General features: G+C 52.4%; 1 protein-coding gene across 1 annotated transcript in view; it reads left to right on the forward strand.

Annotated features, from left to right (window-relative positions):
- Nucleotides 1-901: 901 nt before the first annotated feature.
- The window catches only part of CTBP2 (C-terminal binding protein 2), a 124573-nt gene continuing 108669 nt past the window's right edge, over nucleotides 902-16805 (forward strand). Inside the window, exon 1 of the mRNA XM_067000347.1 lies at nucleotides 902-1248. The gene's annotated coding sequence lies outside the window, so the exon portion shown is untranslated. The remainder of the gene's footprint in view (nucleotides 1249-16805) is intronic.

Below are 16805 nucleotides of genomic sequence, written 5' to 3' on the forward strand. Positions count from 1 at the left end.
ACATTAATTCCCCAATCTCGGGGGGTAAGGCGGAACACAAACACAAATAGATGCCCGTCGGAGCGCGCTCTCGTTATCTCGCATTCAGCCCAGCGCCGCGGTGCGATAGCTGATAGCCGTATCAGAACCGGGCGCTCGGCGGGGGGGGTGCGCGGGGCAGCCCCTCCGCTTTTAGGATGCCGGCAGCGAGGGCTCAGCACCCCCGTGCCCCTTTTATTCCCCGGCCCCGGCAGCGCTCTCAGGCCGGGCGCGGTGCGATAACCGGGCACGGGAGAGCGGCCGCGGTACGAGGGGAGCTGGACGCTGCCGGGGCCGGGTCCTGCGGGCGAGCAGAGCCCGAGGGGGGGGCGCAGAGCCCCGGGGGGGGGGGGGGGGGGGGGGCGGCGCGGTGCCCCCGCGGGTGCGGAGCCGAACAAAGGCGGCGGCCGCCGGGAGCAACAGGCTCCGTGCGGCCCCCTCCGAGGGTGCGGAGCCCTGCGGGGGCGGTGCGTGCCCGTCTGTGTGTCTGTCCTCCATCCGACCCCCCCCCCCCCGGAGCCTCCCGGTGCCCCCCCCGCCCTCCCCAACCCCGGCTGTTCATACTTTGGCTGCTCCGCTAATCCCCCGGGAGAGCCTATTTGTAGTGAAGAGTATCTATAGGGGGCGAGGCCGGTCCATGTGGGTTTGTGTCATTGGTTTGCGAGGAGAGACCCCGCCTATTGCCCAAAAAAAAAAAAAAAAAAAAGAAAGAAAAAAAAGAAGGAAAAAAAAAAAAAAAAAAAGCAGCGAGAGCCCCTACCTCTGCTGCGCTCAGCCGGCGCGGCGAGGGGGAGCGCTCCGCCCAGCGCCGCCCGGGCACTTTCTCGCTTCAAAAAAAAAAAAAAAAAAAAAAGGGGAAAAAAAAAAAAAGGCAAAAAAAAAAAAAAAAAAACCAGCGCCTCCGACCCTCCCCCCGAGTTGCAATTAGCATCCTCCCCGCTGCTGCTGGGCGCCGCGGCGGGGCTCCGCTGCCCCCGTCCGCTCCCGGCGCGGCGGCGGGCGGAGCAGGAGCGGCTCGGCACGGCTCGGCTCGGCACGGCACGGCACGGAGCGGGGGGAGGCTTAAGTTTTTGTGCGGGGCGAGCGGCTGGCACTGGGAGGTGGATCTCCGGCAGGCGCAACCCGGCGGCGGCGGGCAGGGATGCGGCGCTGAAGCGGTGCGGGGAGGCCGGCCGGGCCGAGCCGAGCCGAGCCGGGCCGGGCCGAGCCGTGCCGGGCGGCCAGCAGCAGGTAAGGGCGGCCGGGGGGGGGGGGGGCGGCAGCGCGGCGGGGCGGCGGGGGCATCCTCCCCTCCATCTCTCTCCGCTCTCCCCGGAGAGCCCGGGGCGGGGGGGGGGGGGGGTCCCGGTCCTCTCCCCCCCCCCCCCCCCCCCCCCCCTCCGGCACCGTCGCCCCCCGGCCCGGTGGCCCTGCGCCACCCCCGGACCCCGGCGGGGGGCGGCCCCGCAATTTGGGCGGCGAGGGGCCGGGGGCGGCTTTGTTGTGCCGGCCCGCATTGTTCCCCGCGGCCGGGCGGCCCCGCAAAGTTTGGGCGCGGGGAGCGGGGGGAGCCCGGGGCCGACTTTCCTTTTTTATTCTGCCCTCCTGTCATCTCTCGGGCTTTATTTCCCCAGCCTTCGCCGCTCTGCTGTTTGTTATTTTATTATTTTACCCTACCTCGCGGCGTGTGCGCTTCGGCTCTTTATTCCGGTCCAATCATTATCATTGTTTATATGTATTTTTTTAATTTTTTAATTTTATTATTTTTTTGATTATTATTTATTCCCCTTGGCCCCGCGGGCAGCGCAGGGGCCGCGCCTCGCCTCGCTCCTCCCTGCCCGGCCCCGCTCCGTGATGCCCCCGCTGGGACGCGCCGAGCGGGGCCCCCCCCCCCCCCCCGTGGGCAGCGCACCCCCACGCGTGGCTCCCCGTGGGGCCGGGGAGCTACGAAACGGGGGGGCTGGAGACTGGGGGTGCCTTTGTGACCCCCCCACCCCACCCCTGGACGGGTGCCGGAGCGGCCGGGACGTTGGGGAGCGCAGGGGGGCACCCATGGGTGCGGGGTCCCGACGGCTCTTGGGGGGGCAGCTCCCGCAAACCTCCCGCCCGGAACGGCCGGAGCCCTGATTGAAGCACTTTCATCATTCACACTTGATTAAGTCCGCCGTGACCAGGACAGAAACAACCCCCAGCCCGCTGGAACACGAGGGATGGCATGACATTTTAATCCCGTGTTTTCAAAACCATCCTCGAAGAGCAGGGAAAACGCCAGCCGGGGACGGTGAGGTGCAGCGAACTGTTGTTTTCCTACAGATGGTGGCTCACCGACGGGGCTCAAATCCCACTTAGCGCCGACATCGAGGAGGAAAAGGCACATACTTTTTAGTTTGTTTAAGCCGAGTGAATGAAATAATGATAGACGAGATGCCTGGTGACAAAATGCTTTTGTTCCTGTTTTCATCAGTGCATAAGGGCGCCGACCTGCTTTAGCATTCTTTAAAGGTCTCTTTACCAAGGAAAATTGAAGACGGTCTCATTATAGGAGAGTGTGTTCGGAATACTATGAGGTATTTATGAATTCAAAGGTGATTGTTGAGTCGCAGACATTTCAATTACGCATCCTGTAGTAAAAAAAAAAAAAAAAACGGGAAATTATTTGTGGCGATGTGCTCTGTAATCTGCTGCTACGAGGCTGGTCCGTTCACAGGCTTCAGAGATGGCCGAGGGAATGGGTTTGTCCTCGGGGCTCGAATCTGAAACCAAGGTTTGTGCCCTTCGCCTCGCAAAACTTTGTGCTGCGGGGGCAGCCTGAAGTCGCTCTTAGAGCAGCGGTTTGCGAAACGTCAGACGTTGTCGGTATTTTTCTGGGAAATCTGGCATTGTAAATGCTGGGCTGTATTTTTAGAAAGGAGCTTTTATTTTTGGAAGCCTTCGCGAAGCACACCTGTTAGTCATTAGCGGGGAGCGGGGCAGGGGTTTGCTTTCAGCATCCACGCAGGCGGGCTGGCCGCCGGGCTGCGGGCACGCTCCCTCTGCTCCGCAGCCCTCGCGGCCGCCGGCAGCGAAAAAGAGCCTTCCCCTTTAAAAGTCATAACAAATTATTTGTTATGTAGGAGCGCTGTTTGTTATTGTAGGAGTGTTTGAATTTTCTTGTTTTTTTTTTTTTTTTTTTCCGCTGGAACTTCAGAACGAGACACCTGGGCAGCCCGGAGCGTGTTCTCCAGGTGCCTTGTGGCACGCCGGCTGCAGGCGACGCTTCGTGGTGGTCGCATGGCCGGGTGCGAGGCAGCCGTCTGTCGTCTGTCCAGCCCCTGGACAGCCTTGTCTGCCCTGTCTGTCTGTGGCCTGGGAGGTTGGGCTGGGCACGGTCACCCCATCCCGTGAGGCCCTGTGGAGCCAAGCCGCTTCCCAACAGCCCTTTCCGCTCCTAACCTCGTGTTTTAGGGCAAAGTTGCACCTTTTTGCAGTTGTGCTTTTCCTAAACGGAGAATGTTCGAAGGAGTTTCCCGAGGGTGAAAACTGGTGCACATGCTGTCAGCTTTAACACTGTCACCTCAACACGGAGCCGTGTCGCCGGGTTCCCCTGTTAATAATCCTCCTACCAGGAAAAACATCAGCCTCCGAGTGTGATGTCCCGGGGCCAGCCTGGAAGGAGCGCACCCAAACCTTTGTCCGCTCGCGGCCATTTATCGGCCGGGCTGGCTGCAGTCCAGGCTGAACTCCTTGAGCTCAGCTGACTCGCGGACACGGAGGGTGTGCTGCGGTGAAAACAGAAAGTTGCCTCTGGGTTTGCCCAGAGTTTTGGAAGAGGTTAGGTTCGTTTTCACAGGAAATGCAGGATTGTTTTCTGGGCGCTGTTTACCAGCTGTGAGGACGGAAAGGGGCTTCGTGTTTAAGCAGAAGAAATGGAAAAGCTCCTCGAAACACAGCACTACCGACAATTTGCAAGTGTTTTGTTAAAATCTGCTGCACGCTGTCATATAAAATCTGATAGGTGTCACATTTACTCTTCACATGAGATCTAGCCAGTACTCCTTCCTTTGCTTCGCGTTCTGGTTGCAGTGAGTCAGAGAAGTGCGGAGTGGAGCTGCCAGCGAGGAGCTCCTCAGCCGGAGAGACTGCGCCTGCCCAGGAAATTGGGGTTTTCAGGGCACAGGGCCCTTGCCCCCATGCCCTGGGCCTGTTTGTGGCTCCTCCTGGTGCTGAAATCACATGCTTGACCGAGGGGCCCTGGGTGACCCCGCAGGGCCGCGCTCGGCCGTGTTCATGGCTCCCGGGTTTCTGGCAGGCCGAGGAGACGTGGTGGGGGCCTTGGTAGTCCCTGAACTGCCATCATCTGGGGGGCACGGCGATGGGGGGCAGCAGTGGTGGCCAGGGGCACGGTGCCCCCCTGCTGCCACTCACAGGGAGCGTGGGGGCTTCGCAGGAGAGGTTTTGGCAGCTCAAAGTTGGCTCCCCTTCCAGCTGGGAGCTGGATGAGGGGCACTGGGGGGGGTCAGTTCCCACATGCACTTTGTCACCTCCGTGCCCACGGGCTCCCATCCCGCTCCCGTCCCTCCTCCCTTGTTTTCATTGCTGGTTTTTGTTCCTTCTCCTTTGCCAGAGGAAATGAAATAAAGATAAGTTTTAGGTGAAAGGATGAATAACGGCGTGACCGCGCTTTGCCCCACAGAGGGCAGGGCCGCAAGCCGCCGCTTTCTGTCGTGCCTGTTTGCTGCTCGGGCCCAGCCCCATCTCGCTGAGGGGGCCGTGACCTTCGGCATCCTACAGACGGTGCTGGGAAGGCCCCAGATAATGTTTGCTGTGACGTCAGCAGAAGTTTTTGGTGCTAGAGCACAGAATTTGTTGTTACCAACACAGCTCTACAGCCACCGGCGCTGCCTCGTGGGCGCGTGCCCCTTGCTTGCACCCAGCGCACTGACGATTTAAGTGCCAGGAGCTGTTCCTGAAGGATTAAATGCCTGGTTGCTAATTATTTTTTGTTTCTCCTCTCTGAGAAGGTAATCGTGGCGGGACGTCACGTTTGGGAAGCATGGTGAGGGTATAATGGGAAAGATTAAGATTTTTCAGAGGTGATGGCGAGGGGAAAACACGGGTGGTGTTTGGGAAGGCTCTTGTGGACCTGCTGACAAGTCTGATGTTTGTTTTTTTTTCCTCTGTAGTGATTCCTTAGTGCCTGGGTTGTATTATTTGTAACTTCTAACTGGGATTATCAAACAAAAAAAGCGAGAGCATAATTTTGTTTGCAGGAAACGCTGTTGGTCAGGGATGTAAGTGGTGCTGGTGGAGCTCTGTGGGTGACAGACGGGGGCACGGAGCTCTAGCAGCTGCAGGCAGGGGACAGGACTCTGCTTTGTTAGCATCAGCTTTCCTGGGCCCCGTTAGGAGCACAGGGTTGCCAACTTCAGCAATTTTTAGGGGTTTTGTTTTTGTTTGTTTTTTGATTCCAGCCCTTCCAGACAGCCCCACGATGCGGTCACCTCCCCTGGTGCCCCTGTTCCACGGAGGCTCCGGAGGCTGCTGGGCACTGAGGGCTTGCTGCCCGTGCAGGGTGCTTCTGCCTTCCTCTTCACGCCACGGGGCATGCTGGCTGCAGGGTTTCTCTGAGGGCACTGGTGTGAACCCACATGCCGTGGTTTTTCGCATGAGGACAGCCGCCGCTGCTGCCGTGTAGGTTAGCTGGTGCAATGTTGTCAAACAACCGGCCACGATTTCCTTGCGACGACGCATACCAATTACTGCTTAAACAGACCCTTGAAGCACAGCGCGGAGGGAGAACGTGTGGATCGGAGATGCGGTATTTACAAGGAGCCAGGTCTTTAATGAGACCAGGAAAAATGCAGGCGGATTCTCTGTAGCTAAATATAACAGGTACACAATGGGTGCTGTCTGTTATTTTTTGAGAGACCTGTTCGCATTGGAAAAAGAGCACCTTCAGTGCTGGAGGGGCTGGCACAGAACGCCAGGATGCTCCCAGAGAGGTTGGCTTGTGGCTGTTCCTCTGGTCCTGACTGCTGGCCCTACATGGTGGCTGCCTGAGGAGCCCCAACGCTGCACAGGGGGTTTGGGGCAGAGCTGCGTGTCCGAGGAGCTCGGGATCGGCCCCAAAAGAGGCAGGAGGAGGAGATGCGAATCCCTCAGTTCCCACAAAGCTGCTGTTGGGTGAAAACCACCAGAAATTATGATTAGTGATGGGTGGGTGTTGTGCCGGGGCATGAGCTGAGCTGTGCAGGGTCTCAGTGGTTGTTGCATCCTGCCTGTATTGATGTCCCTGGTGGGGGAAATCCCTGTAAATCCCTCCTTAGAAGCAGGCGGAGCCAGTATATATGATAGTGGTACCTGTAGAGCTGTCATAAAGTGTCTACCTTTTTATTACTTTAAGCTGAGAACCAAGTTCTGGTGGAAGGAATCAGCAATTTGAGCAAAGTAATTAGGCTAAATAATGGAAGTTACACTTAAAAGTTGAGAGACCTGAGCTTCTCTGTGATTCGTTAAGGATGAAATTGTTTCAGTTCAATACATGGAAAAAATCTTTTTGTCAGCTTTCATGCTCTGAAGTTATCCGAAGTTTCACGATCCTGCAGCACAAGCTTGTGCAAGTTTTATATTTACCATTTGTCAAGGTTAGTGCCTCTTCTCGTACAATAAATGGTTCGGTGCAACGTCTGAGCCTAGAGTTGAGGGATCCAGAAGTTTCATAGCAGAGTACCTACACTGACTTCAGCTTTCCCCCTTCGCAATAATAATAACGGCATTTCTCAGATGAAATATCTGTTCCACCTATTTTCAGTTCCTGGAAGGAAACAGGACCTTTTTGTACGTCATAATATTGCTGTAATGTTATTTCTACGTGCGGTGCCAAGGTGCCCAGTTCTCTGCCAGCCCCGTGGCTGTGGCCAGAAGGGCTGTGGCATGCCACAAGCTCAGCCACATCATGGCAGCGTGGCAGCGTCCTTGGCTCTGTCGGGGAAGTAGAGTTTTGATGTTCGGGTGTGTTTTTCCCATCCATGGTGTCTGAAGAGCAGAAAGCACGTCTGTATCCATTTATCTAGACAACAAATGTTGTGAGTATTAGAAAGAAGCGATACAGACAGATTTGGGGAGATAAAATGCACTTTTAGTTTTGCCCAGATCGGGGTATTAATGTGATTTTTGCTTCTGTGGAGGTGACCCAGCTTCACTGAACACCTTGCCTGGCCCACGAGATCTTGCTCATGCTTAGTCCCTGGCGGGGAGCTGGCAGCCAGTGGTGTTGCTGTGTTTGTTTCTTGACAAATTTTGGCTCAGCAATGCATCAGAAACAAGAACCTGACCAGGTGGGTCCTCCTCGCTTGCTTCCTGGTGGGACACCAGCCTACACTCGGGTTGTTGGAGTTGCACAGCCCTGGGGGGAGCTGGAAGGTGGTGACCAACAGAAACCGAAGCTCAGGAAGGGATGCAAAGGGAAGCTGTTGCCAGTAGCGATGAGACCGACAAGCAGTTTCTCTAAAATATCGGGACTAGGTTACTAGGTGAAGTTAATAGGCAAGACCAGAATATTGCCTTTTACTGGGGGGAGAAATGTTATGTTTAGGTCCTGTTACACCTCTGGTGCAAGGGGGTGCTGCAGCCAGACCTTTGTAAATCAGCCCTCTGCCTCCGTTCGGGAGCTGGCCCTGTGCTCGGCGGGGCAAAAGTGCTTGTTTTTCACTGAGTCTTGAACGAGTGGAGGATTCCCAGCAGGCTGTGGCCATGCTTATGGTGTATTAGTACATAAAAAGGGTAAACAGGATGGGCTGAGTAATGCCGACCTGTCAGCTTGATGTAAGTCCTGGGCAAGCGATCTGATTAGTTGGGATGGGACCTGGTTAATGACGAAATAAAGAGTGGCAATGCACTTCATCTCTATCAGCCTGAGTTTAGGGACATCAGAGCCTCTACAATTAACTTTTTTTTTTTTCTATTTAAATAGCTTGTAAATGTCATTGATTAAGGTAACCGAGTGGATTTTGTTCAATCAAAATTCTGCAAGAAATTTGTCTTTGGTACAGCACCATTGCTTTGGCTGGGTGGAAAGGAACAACTGGCTGAAACCCAGCAGACTGCCAGCTCTCCAAATACAGTTGTAAAATCAGAAATAATGTCCAAACGTCTATTTCTAGGAGCTTCTCCGAGCATTCGTTTTTTGTCCTTCTGCCGCTTAGCATGTTTGTGAGCAGCCCGTGATAAGGCACAGAATCACTGTTGCTAAAGCTTGAAATGTCACTAAGATTGGGAGAGCGGTAAATAATGAAAAGGAGGGACTGCTGATAAAAGCAATTTGTATTGCTCGGATGCAGGCAGGTAGCAGCTCTCAGATGGCCAACTGTAAATTTCTCTATCTAGGAGCAAACAATACAGGCCGTACCTCCAGGATGCTGTCTGGAGAAATCGTGTCTTTGTGGGGAGCAGAAGAGGCAGGACGAGCACTGCTAGCGTGAGAGCACGGCCAAAGGTCTTGTGTGCTCCTTGCTCGGGCTGCCAGCTGGCTCCCGGGGTGGAGGAGGTGTCCCTGTCCCCAGCACGCCAGGGACACCAAGGAGGCTCCACGGAGGGCTGCAGGAGTGCCGGGTGAGCGGGGAGTTTCCAGCGGAGTCCAGGAGCTCGATCTGCTTCACTTACGGAGAGCGTTGGAAGGTAAATTGATTAAGGCAATTAGCGTTGTCATGGGGAAAATAAATTGAATAATAAAGAGCTCTTGGGTCTAGCAGGCAGAGTTTTAACAAGATCCAATAGCTGGAGGATGAAGCGAGAGGAGGGCTGGGATTAAGGTCCCCAGTTTACCACTGAAGTTGACTGGTGCTGGAAGAACGGGTTGAAGGTGCTGGCAGTTTCTCCACCTTTGGAAATGTGAAATTCAGGAAATCTGTTTGATGAAGTAAATGGTGCTCAAGCAGGGATTAATTTAGCAAGTTACTACGCGGTGTGTCGAGCAGGGATAAATTTAGGTAAGTCTCCATGCCGTGTGTCGGGCTGGAAAATCTCAGTAGTCTCTTCTGACCGCAAAATCTATGAAATCTGTGAAAGCCCATCATTTGGAGGAGAGTGCCCAGATGTTTATGGATCCCAGGCACCAGCACTGTAGATTCTCTTCAAGAGGATGGCTTGCAGAGAGGAGACCTGTATCGGAAGGTGGAGGTTGCAGGCTGTGACCTTCAGATTACAGAATCACAGAATGGTTTGGGTCAGAAGGAACCTTTATAGACCACGTGGTGCAACCCCCCGCAGGTTTTTATTTCCCCGACATTTCCCCCCAAAAATTCCCTGTGTTTATCACAGGGTTGAGTTATCTCCAGTGCCACCACCAGGTACTTAGCACTAGGTGGGAAATGAGCTGGGGCCACCTCAGCCCGAGTAATGGCTGATACTTGGATCAGGTGTGGGTGAATTGAGGTGGAGGAAGAAAAGGAAGGAGGGTGACTTGCTTTAGTCGTGTGCTTTATCTGCTTGTGCAGAATTTATTCAAACTCCGAATCGCCTCTGGGCAGCCGTGGTACTTCAGAAATAACCCCAGCCCTGGTGGGAGCCTTCGAAGCAGAAGAGCACAAACAAGAATGCAAACAACTGATCAAAACAAGTCAAACCCAGATTTAACATGTAATTGTACGTTGCCTCTGCTGTGGTTTGAACACAAACAACATGTTTGCAGGCAGTTTTATGAGAGCGAGCACAAGGAAGCAGCAAGTGAAACTAGGGGCAAAGGGTTGCAAGCAGCGATTTGATGCACGGTTATTGCCGTCGAGACGTGCTGCAGACGAGGGTGGGAGAATTTGGGGCTTACCCCATGTTTTGTACGGGCTGTGCTGCTCCCCGCCGTGCCCCTTCTCTCTGTGCGTCATGCTGCTGAGCATTTCTCGTGAAGAATGAAGTGTGTGTTATCGAGGGGAGAATTCAGTGTGATTTTCAAGCAGGAACGTGAGCGTGATGTTTCAACACTTACTCCACTAGCGCTTTTACGGGGCGTTCAGGTGTGCCCACTCGAGGTCTCTGTAGGCTGCCTGACCTCTCGGAGCACGGCTGGAGCAACGCATGAACTTGTTGGTGCAAGTAAACGCCCGGCGGTAAGACAGGCTCGCACGGTCACACCGCTTGGGCTAATGCTGGGAGTTAAGGACATCTAGATGTTTGGCTTGGTATGGTTTAGCTTAAACAAACCAACACGGCGTTAATCTCATTACTTGAGCAAATGAAATAAACCTTTAAGGCACTTAAAACACGCCGGCGTGAGTTGGATGGTGACACCGGCAAGACACTGCGGGCGGCTCGGCTCGGCACGGCACGTGTCCAACAGGCTGTTAGTAACTTCGAGGCATTGTAGTAGCCGAAGAGTTTTCTGTTGTCTTTCCCTTGCATCTGGTCCTTGGTTAGGAGGAGAAGTGACTGAAGAACGTCTTTATAAACTCGAGAGTACCTAGCTGTTTCATACACATCTCTTAATAGAGATTAAACACAAAATAAAGCAGAATGCATCAACAGCGATATTCCCATAAGCAATATTGTAACTTGTATGCAGTGTAATTATATTTTGTACACTTGCCAATTAAGCAGTTATGCTTTAGAGAAAAATTACTTTCAAGAGATGGAAGAAAAGTATCACAGTAAATCAAATAAAATATACATTTATTTCATGTATGCAGCTGAAATTTTAAATTTTCCTGCTGCGTTCAAGCAACTCCTTGGTGGCATAATGATGCTGCATGTCCTGCAGTTCTTTTTGGGACCGTAAAATGGCAGGCAGGTGAAAAGGTGTGAAAAAATAAATTGCTTTGTGGGATAGCCGTGTGCCATGTGAATGGAGAAGCTGGGGCACTCCTCCTGCTGCCCAAGAGCCATACCCGGGAGCTCCCAGCGGTGGGGGAATGCAAAATGTCAGCATTTTGCTGACAAGTGGATGCCTGCCTGTAGTTTCGGTGGCTGTCCACAGCCAAGCCATGCTGCCTGGCCCCCAGTGCCCCACATCCATGCTCTGCCCCCATTCCAGTCGGGCAGACGGGTGCCCACAGCACCTCTTCCCGCTCCCGTCCTCCGCAGCGCTGGATGCACGTGGATGGCTGCAGTTCTCTTTTCCCCTCGAGCGCTGGGCTGGGCTGTTCGAGAGGCTGGCAGCCCGGCCCCGTTTATTTCTGTCCATTTATTTTCATCCCGGCCCCGAGGCCACGTCCCCGTGCTTGGCCGTGCGGCGGCGTGGCACAATGCGTGGTGGCTCCGTGGCGGTGCTTGGCTTCCCTTACCCCTGGCAGCAGCGTTAGCACGCGGGTTACAGGAAGGCAGACAGTGTTTGGTAGCAATGAGGGCTCGCTACAGGACACAGCAGCAAATCTCGTGGAGGGTGAAATACCTGCTGGCCCTGTGTGCCCTATATGTATGCATTTTGCAAAGAGTTTCTTAACCCCTGGGTCAGCATAAATGTAATTGCTGACTTTATCGCTGTCGCATCGCTGCTGGCAAGTTTGGGGGAGTTGTCCTGGGGCGACAATCAGATATTTTTTAAATCTCCTGCACTTCATTGCCCTGAAAACCGTGTCATACATTCTGCTAATATAAAGTGAGTCTATGCAGGGTGTGGCGTGGGTTTTTCCACCACCTCAGCCACCGGCGTGACTTCTGTCCAAGACACAGGGCTTTGGGCGGGCAGAAGAGAGCCCGTGCCCACCGTGCCCCGTTATCGGTGCCTCCGCTCCCTTCCTCCCCTCCCGCCCGCCTGCCCACGCCTCGGTGGTGATTTTAATTCGAGAAGAAATAAACAAAGGTATGCTCTGAGTATAAGGAGATGGTTATCGCAATGGAGTAATTACATTTTGGTTCTTGATTTGATTTGTTAGCTGGGAGATTAGGCTAAAAGCAGAGAAGGAAATGAATGCATTGTTGACTGCAGGAAGTTATTTATGAGATTTTCCTTATGTTTAAAGGAATTCCCCCTGTGACTTAAGTAGCAGCGCGATTTATGGCCTTTCACGTTGGATAGCTAAATAAATAAATAGAATAAAGACAGGAAGAATAAAAGGAAAGGCTACCAGGTTTGTGAGCGCTGAGTTTCTGTTGCAGAGTGCAGGAAACGATCGCTTTGCCAGGCCCAAGCAAACGGATCCCCGGCACTGGGCACGCTGCGCTCAGGACCAGGAGCGCGGTCGCCGTGTGTTCGCACTAATGATGTGATACGCAGGCACTTGCATTATGTTTTTATACTGCCCAATTTTTGCTGTTCCTTCCTGTAGCGTTCCCTCCCTGGCTGCCCCTGCAGGCCCTCGGCGAAGTCCCGTGGGATACACGGAGGTGGGAGCGGTGGCCAAGCTGCTGCACCGGGTCGGGGGACGCCGGTGGTGGCCACGCTGATTCTGTCAGAGGCCTTCAAGGCTGTGGCTTCGCCTCACAGCCGCGACAGCACCGCGGCGGCTTGGCCCCAAACTGCTTATCTTACTGGCCCCCGTTCAGCTCTGGCATCGGTTGAACTTGTGCTTTTTCACCTTGTTCCAGTACAGAGATGTTCAAAGGTGCGGCGTGTGAATGCAGTGCGAGTGCAGGAGTGCGCTGCGCACAGCTGTAGGCCCTTGATTCGGGTCTCATCTCATCCGTGTTTGAACACCCTGGGCTCTTCAGATGATCTTGAAATGAAATTAGCAGTGTGCTTGTGGTTGGAGATAAGCAAACAGGTTTATTGTCAGCATTGGTACCTGGGTTTTTGGGAAGTGTCATGAAGAGAGCAGTCATCTGTGTTGCAGCCCTCCTGGGTACCTTGGGTGTAAGAGTGTTTGACCAGGCGGCCAGGCACCAGACTCTCTGATCTGACTGAGCTGCCAAAATGCCAAATTTTGGCACAGTTGGACAGAGCAGGCTCACAGAGCACCTGCTACTCACCCCGGTTCGTCTTCCTCACGTTTCTGGATGCTCAGTTTGTGCTGCAAGGTGATCCCCCCCGCTTTGCTCTTGGTGCCAGCCAGCCTCCTCCCAGCCCACCCAAGCTCTCTGATCATCCCTTGGTTGACGGTGGTTTTGTAAGGCAGAAGCTGAGATCCTGCTTACATGAAATGACGCAAATGGATGAGCAAAGGACCCAGCTCCTCCGTGCACGGCTCCAAGCCCTTGGCATAGCTGGCGGCAGCATGTTCCCTCGCTTTGGTTTCTGGACATGCAGAAGATGGATTTCATACCTTTTCCGAGCTGCACTGTGGTGGTGTTGACAGTGGTTGGAAAAAATTACGGACCAGAAAGCAGCCCAGTGCATTGCCACGCTTACAGCGACATTTATGGCTGGACTTCATGATGTTGTGGCTGATGATATGGCTGGACTCGGTGATCTTGCAGGTGTTTTCCATCCTAAATGACTGTAATTCTACGCTTGCATAAGCCTGTGCAAGTGTAATTTCTGGGTTGGAAGGTGTAAAAATTATTTGGTGTGTAGTTCCTTCAGCCTTGCTTCAGAAAGGCAGCAGGGGAGAGGAGGCCCAGACCACCCACTTCTATAGACAAAACCCGTGAGAGGTTTGGGAGGTACCAGGCACTGACTGAAGTTATTTTAAACATTAGGAAAGCCTAACTCTCGAGCTGGTCAGCTCTGTAGACGGTGGGACGGGGCTCCACCAGTCAGTGAGGACAGAAGCGACCAAAGCTGAGTGGCACATTTGGAGTGGGCTTTCTGTATTCGGTGCTGAATGTGTTCAGGTGAGAGCGGTGTGGTGGGTGTCAGCATCTCCTCCAGTGGCCCAGTGACGTGAGTCCTACAGAAGATGATAACTGGGGGTTGGGGGAGCAATAGAAGGAGCTCTGATGGGTGCAGCCGTGACTTATTTTGCATCCTTGAGAAACCCATAAGAAGTGATGTGCTTGACTACAGCAGTATTAAACTTCCAGTGGTTTTATTTAAACTACATTTATTACACTGATCATCAGTGTTGTATCAGCAGAACGCATTGGAAGAGCTCGACCCACAGAAGATCCATAAAACGAAGAGGAGCTGTTGGCGGAGAGATTATGCCCTGATATTTATAGTTCCCTCAGACTGAGAGATGATTCTGTCTCCACTCCAGTGCGCGTGGAGTTGTCTTGTAAAGTACCAACCACCCCTTCCAGCGCGTTGTAGTGCGAGAGCCCCGTGTGCTGCCGACTGCAGGAAGGTGCTGCAGGGCCGAGCCGCACCGAGAGGCATGAGGAGCGCTGCTTGCAGTGCCTTTGGCAGGACAGCCGCGCCTCGAGGTTACTGCATCAGCCAGGGGGTCTTTGGAAGCTCCTGGAGAAAAACACTAGACTGTTGTCCTGGCTATTTTCAGGCCAGCTTGCTTTGGACTCCTTTTGCGGTGCGCTCGGCACGGAGGGCTGTTTTGTGTCCCCGTTGCCTGGCGCTGACATGCTTTCTGCAGTGCTAATACTTCTCTGCTTTTAAATACAGAGCGTAAGCTTTAAGTAAGCCAGCGTTGGTGGCGACCGTGATTTATGTTACGATGGCTGTGCTATAATTTGTGGTGTTATGCACCAGAAAGTTGAGAGCATTAGGATAAAGTCTTTCAATAACGTGCAACAAATTCTCATCATTAAGGAGCAACCGTTGTGTACGTTCTGTTGAGTAATTATAGAGTACAAAGAAGATTTGATATAGGAGTTGTGGCTTAATCTCCTGCACTTCATTACATTTTCCCTGTGGTGGTAGCGAGAAATGGGAGGTATATTTTATTTTCCAATTTGAGTATGCTTGCTCAGGATGGCCTTGCTCTTAATGTTGCTTCACGGGGGAGAATTTACAGTGGGGATTTCCATTAATGCTAATGAGAGTTATGCCCATGCAGTTCACTGGCCTGGTGACAGGGGAGGAGAAATAATAATTAAATTCTTTGCCATGTAAAAAAATAAAATGACCCTAAAATGTCCAGTATGTCAGTGGGAAGTGACTGAGAACAGGAGATGCCATCGTTACTGTGCTTCAACATCCACCAGTAGCTGAGAGGCTTTTGCACTATTCCTCTTCTCTGTTCCTTAAAAGAAAAGGGAAAGAAAAAAAAATAGAAATGCTTTCTAATTGGGAAGAGTAATAAGTAACCTAGGGATAGATGCTGTGATTATAAAACAAAACATACGGGTTGCTAGTGCAAAGTTGTCTGAAAGGAGTCGCGGTAGGTTTTCTTTATGCTTATGATTAATACACTCTTCCATTTAAAGCCATTAGGTATAGTGCTGCACTTGATTTAAGGTAAGTGCAGTTAATATTTTTGGTTATAAATTTCAGGCATGTTGGTAAGAAATCATCAAAAAGCACAGTACTTCATGTAAAACAACAAAGTTCACACTAGTTCCCCTGCAAAACAAGAGGCAGGTTCTTTCCTGCAGCTGGATTTTGCTGGTGGGTGAGGACTGGTTGTATGTGGTGGAATTAGAGCGGGGACGGCGTTAATGTGAGCTGTTGTGACACATCTTTTGTAAGGGAATCTATCGAAAGGGAGTGAGGAAAGGGCTATACTTAATCAGTATAAATGTCAGTAGCATATTTTAATAAATTCTTGATTTTGCTTGGACTGTTTGCAATTGCATATTTAAAAGGAATCTGCCATCCCCTTTCGAAGGTATGTGACATTTAAAAGATCTGTAAAGAAGATTGGTTTGACAGCTTCAAATTACATTTGAAAGAGTTTTTTCCTTTCAAAACAGAAAATGAATACTTCCTATTCTAAATGTCACTGCAAAGGCATAAACATGTTTAATCAAATTATATATTTAATTTATGTAAAATGTAATTTTTTATTCATGCAAGAGACTCACTTGTTACATTTTTCCCCTCTCCAAAGCTTAGCAAAGTTGGTGAACTGCAGAATCTCTTGAATAAATCATTGCACAACCGTTTTTCAGCTCCTTTCAGAATTAGCCCTCGGCTCCTGGTTGGATCTCCTTACCGCCAGGTATTTGTGCTCTGCACTGAGCTGCCTTGGGCCCATGGTAGGATGTTGGTGGAGCAGGAGGTGTAGATGCTGTGGAGGAGCCAGGTGGCAGTGCAGGGCGGCTGGGGATGAGCTCCTCACTTGTCCTCTGCCGTGTCGCTGTGGGGAAGGTGAGGGCGACGCTCCAGCTGCCTGCGAGGACGGGCTGCTTTTCAGGGAGGAAGATTTTGCAGTACTCCCAGGTTAGTCCCAAGAGCAAGAGCTGGCCGTAAGCATGTGTGTCATCAGGTGGTGCCGCGCACACAGGGTAGACAGGTGTCTTGGGGCTTGGGCTTCTTGCTAAGAGAGGAAGCAACAGGAAGGGAATCAACATCCAAAAAGCACTGTCAGGGAATTCAGCTATTTCACCTCATTTCTATTTCAGTGCCTGCAAGCTTTGTGTATTTGCTGAGCAAATACGGATGTGAAGCTCATACTTGTCCCCAAAAAGGCCAGAACTGTCAAGTCGTACCTCTCAGGTGTGAGGACGGAGGGGCTTGGCAAACCTGTGAGCGTGCCCTGCCCTCTTGCGTCTGGGTGTTTCAGGATGACCAGGCATCTGTTGATTAGCTCTGGCAGATTGCGGGGCGTTGTCCAGGTTCTAAAAGCTGAGGATCAGCAAAGAGCACAGTGACATTACTGGAAGTTTCCTCTACAGGAGGGAAGTAATGGCTCGCAATGCCTCAGAAGGCACCGATCCATCATTTATTTGGTAGATGGAGATACCTCCAGTCTTCCTGAGAAGAGAGGTGTGCACAGCAAGGAGAGAGCAAGCACAGTTGGAATGAATGCTGGAGAGCAAAGCTCAGAAACACTGACTGTCCTCAGCTAAATCCATCGTCTAGCTGGAAAAAGTGTCAGAATACCTTCACATAGGGTAGGTCAGGTTCT

Source organism: Anser cygnoides, chromosome 7 (genome assembly GCF_040182565.1).
Source record: "Anser cygnoides isolate HZ-2024a breed goose chromosome 7, Taihu_goose_T2T_genome, whole genome shotgun sequence".
NCBI lineage: Eukaryota > Metazoa > Chordata > Aves > Anseriformes > Anatidae > Anser > Anser cygnoides.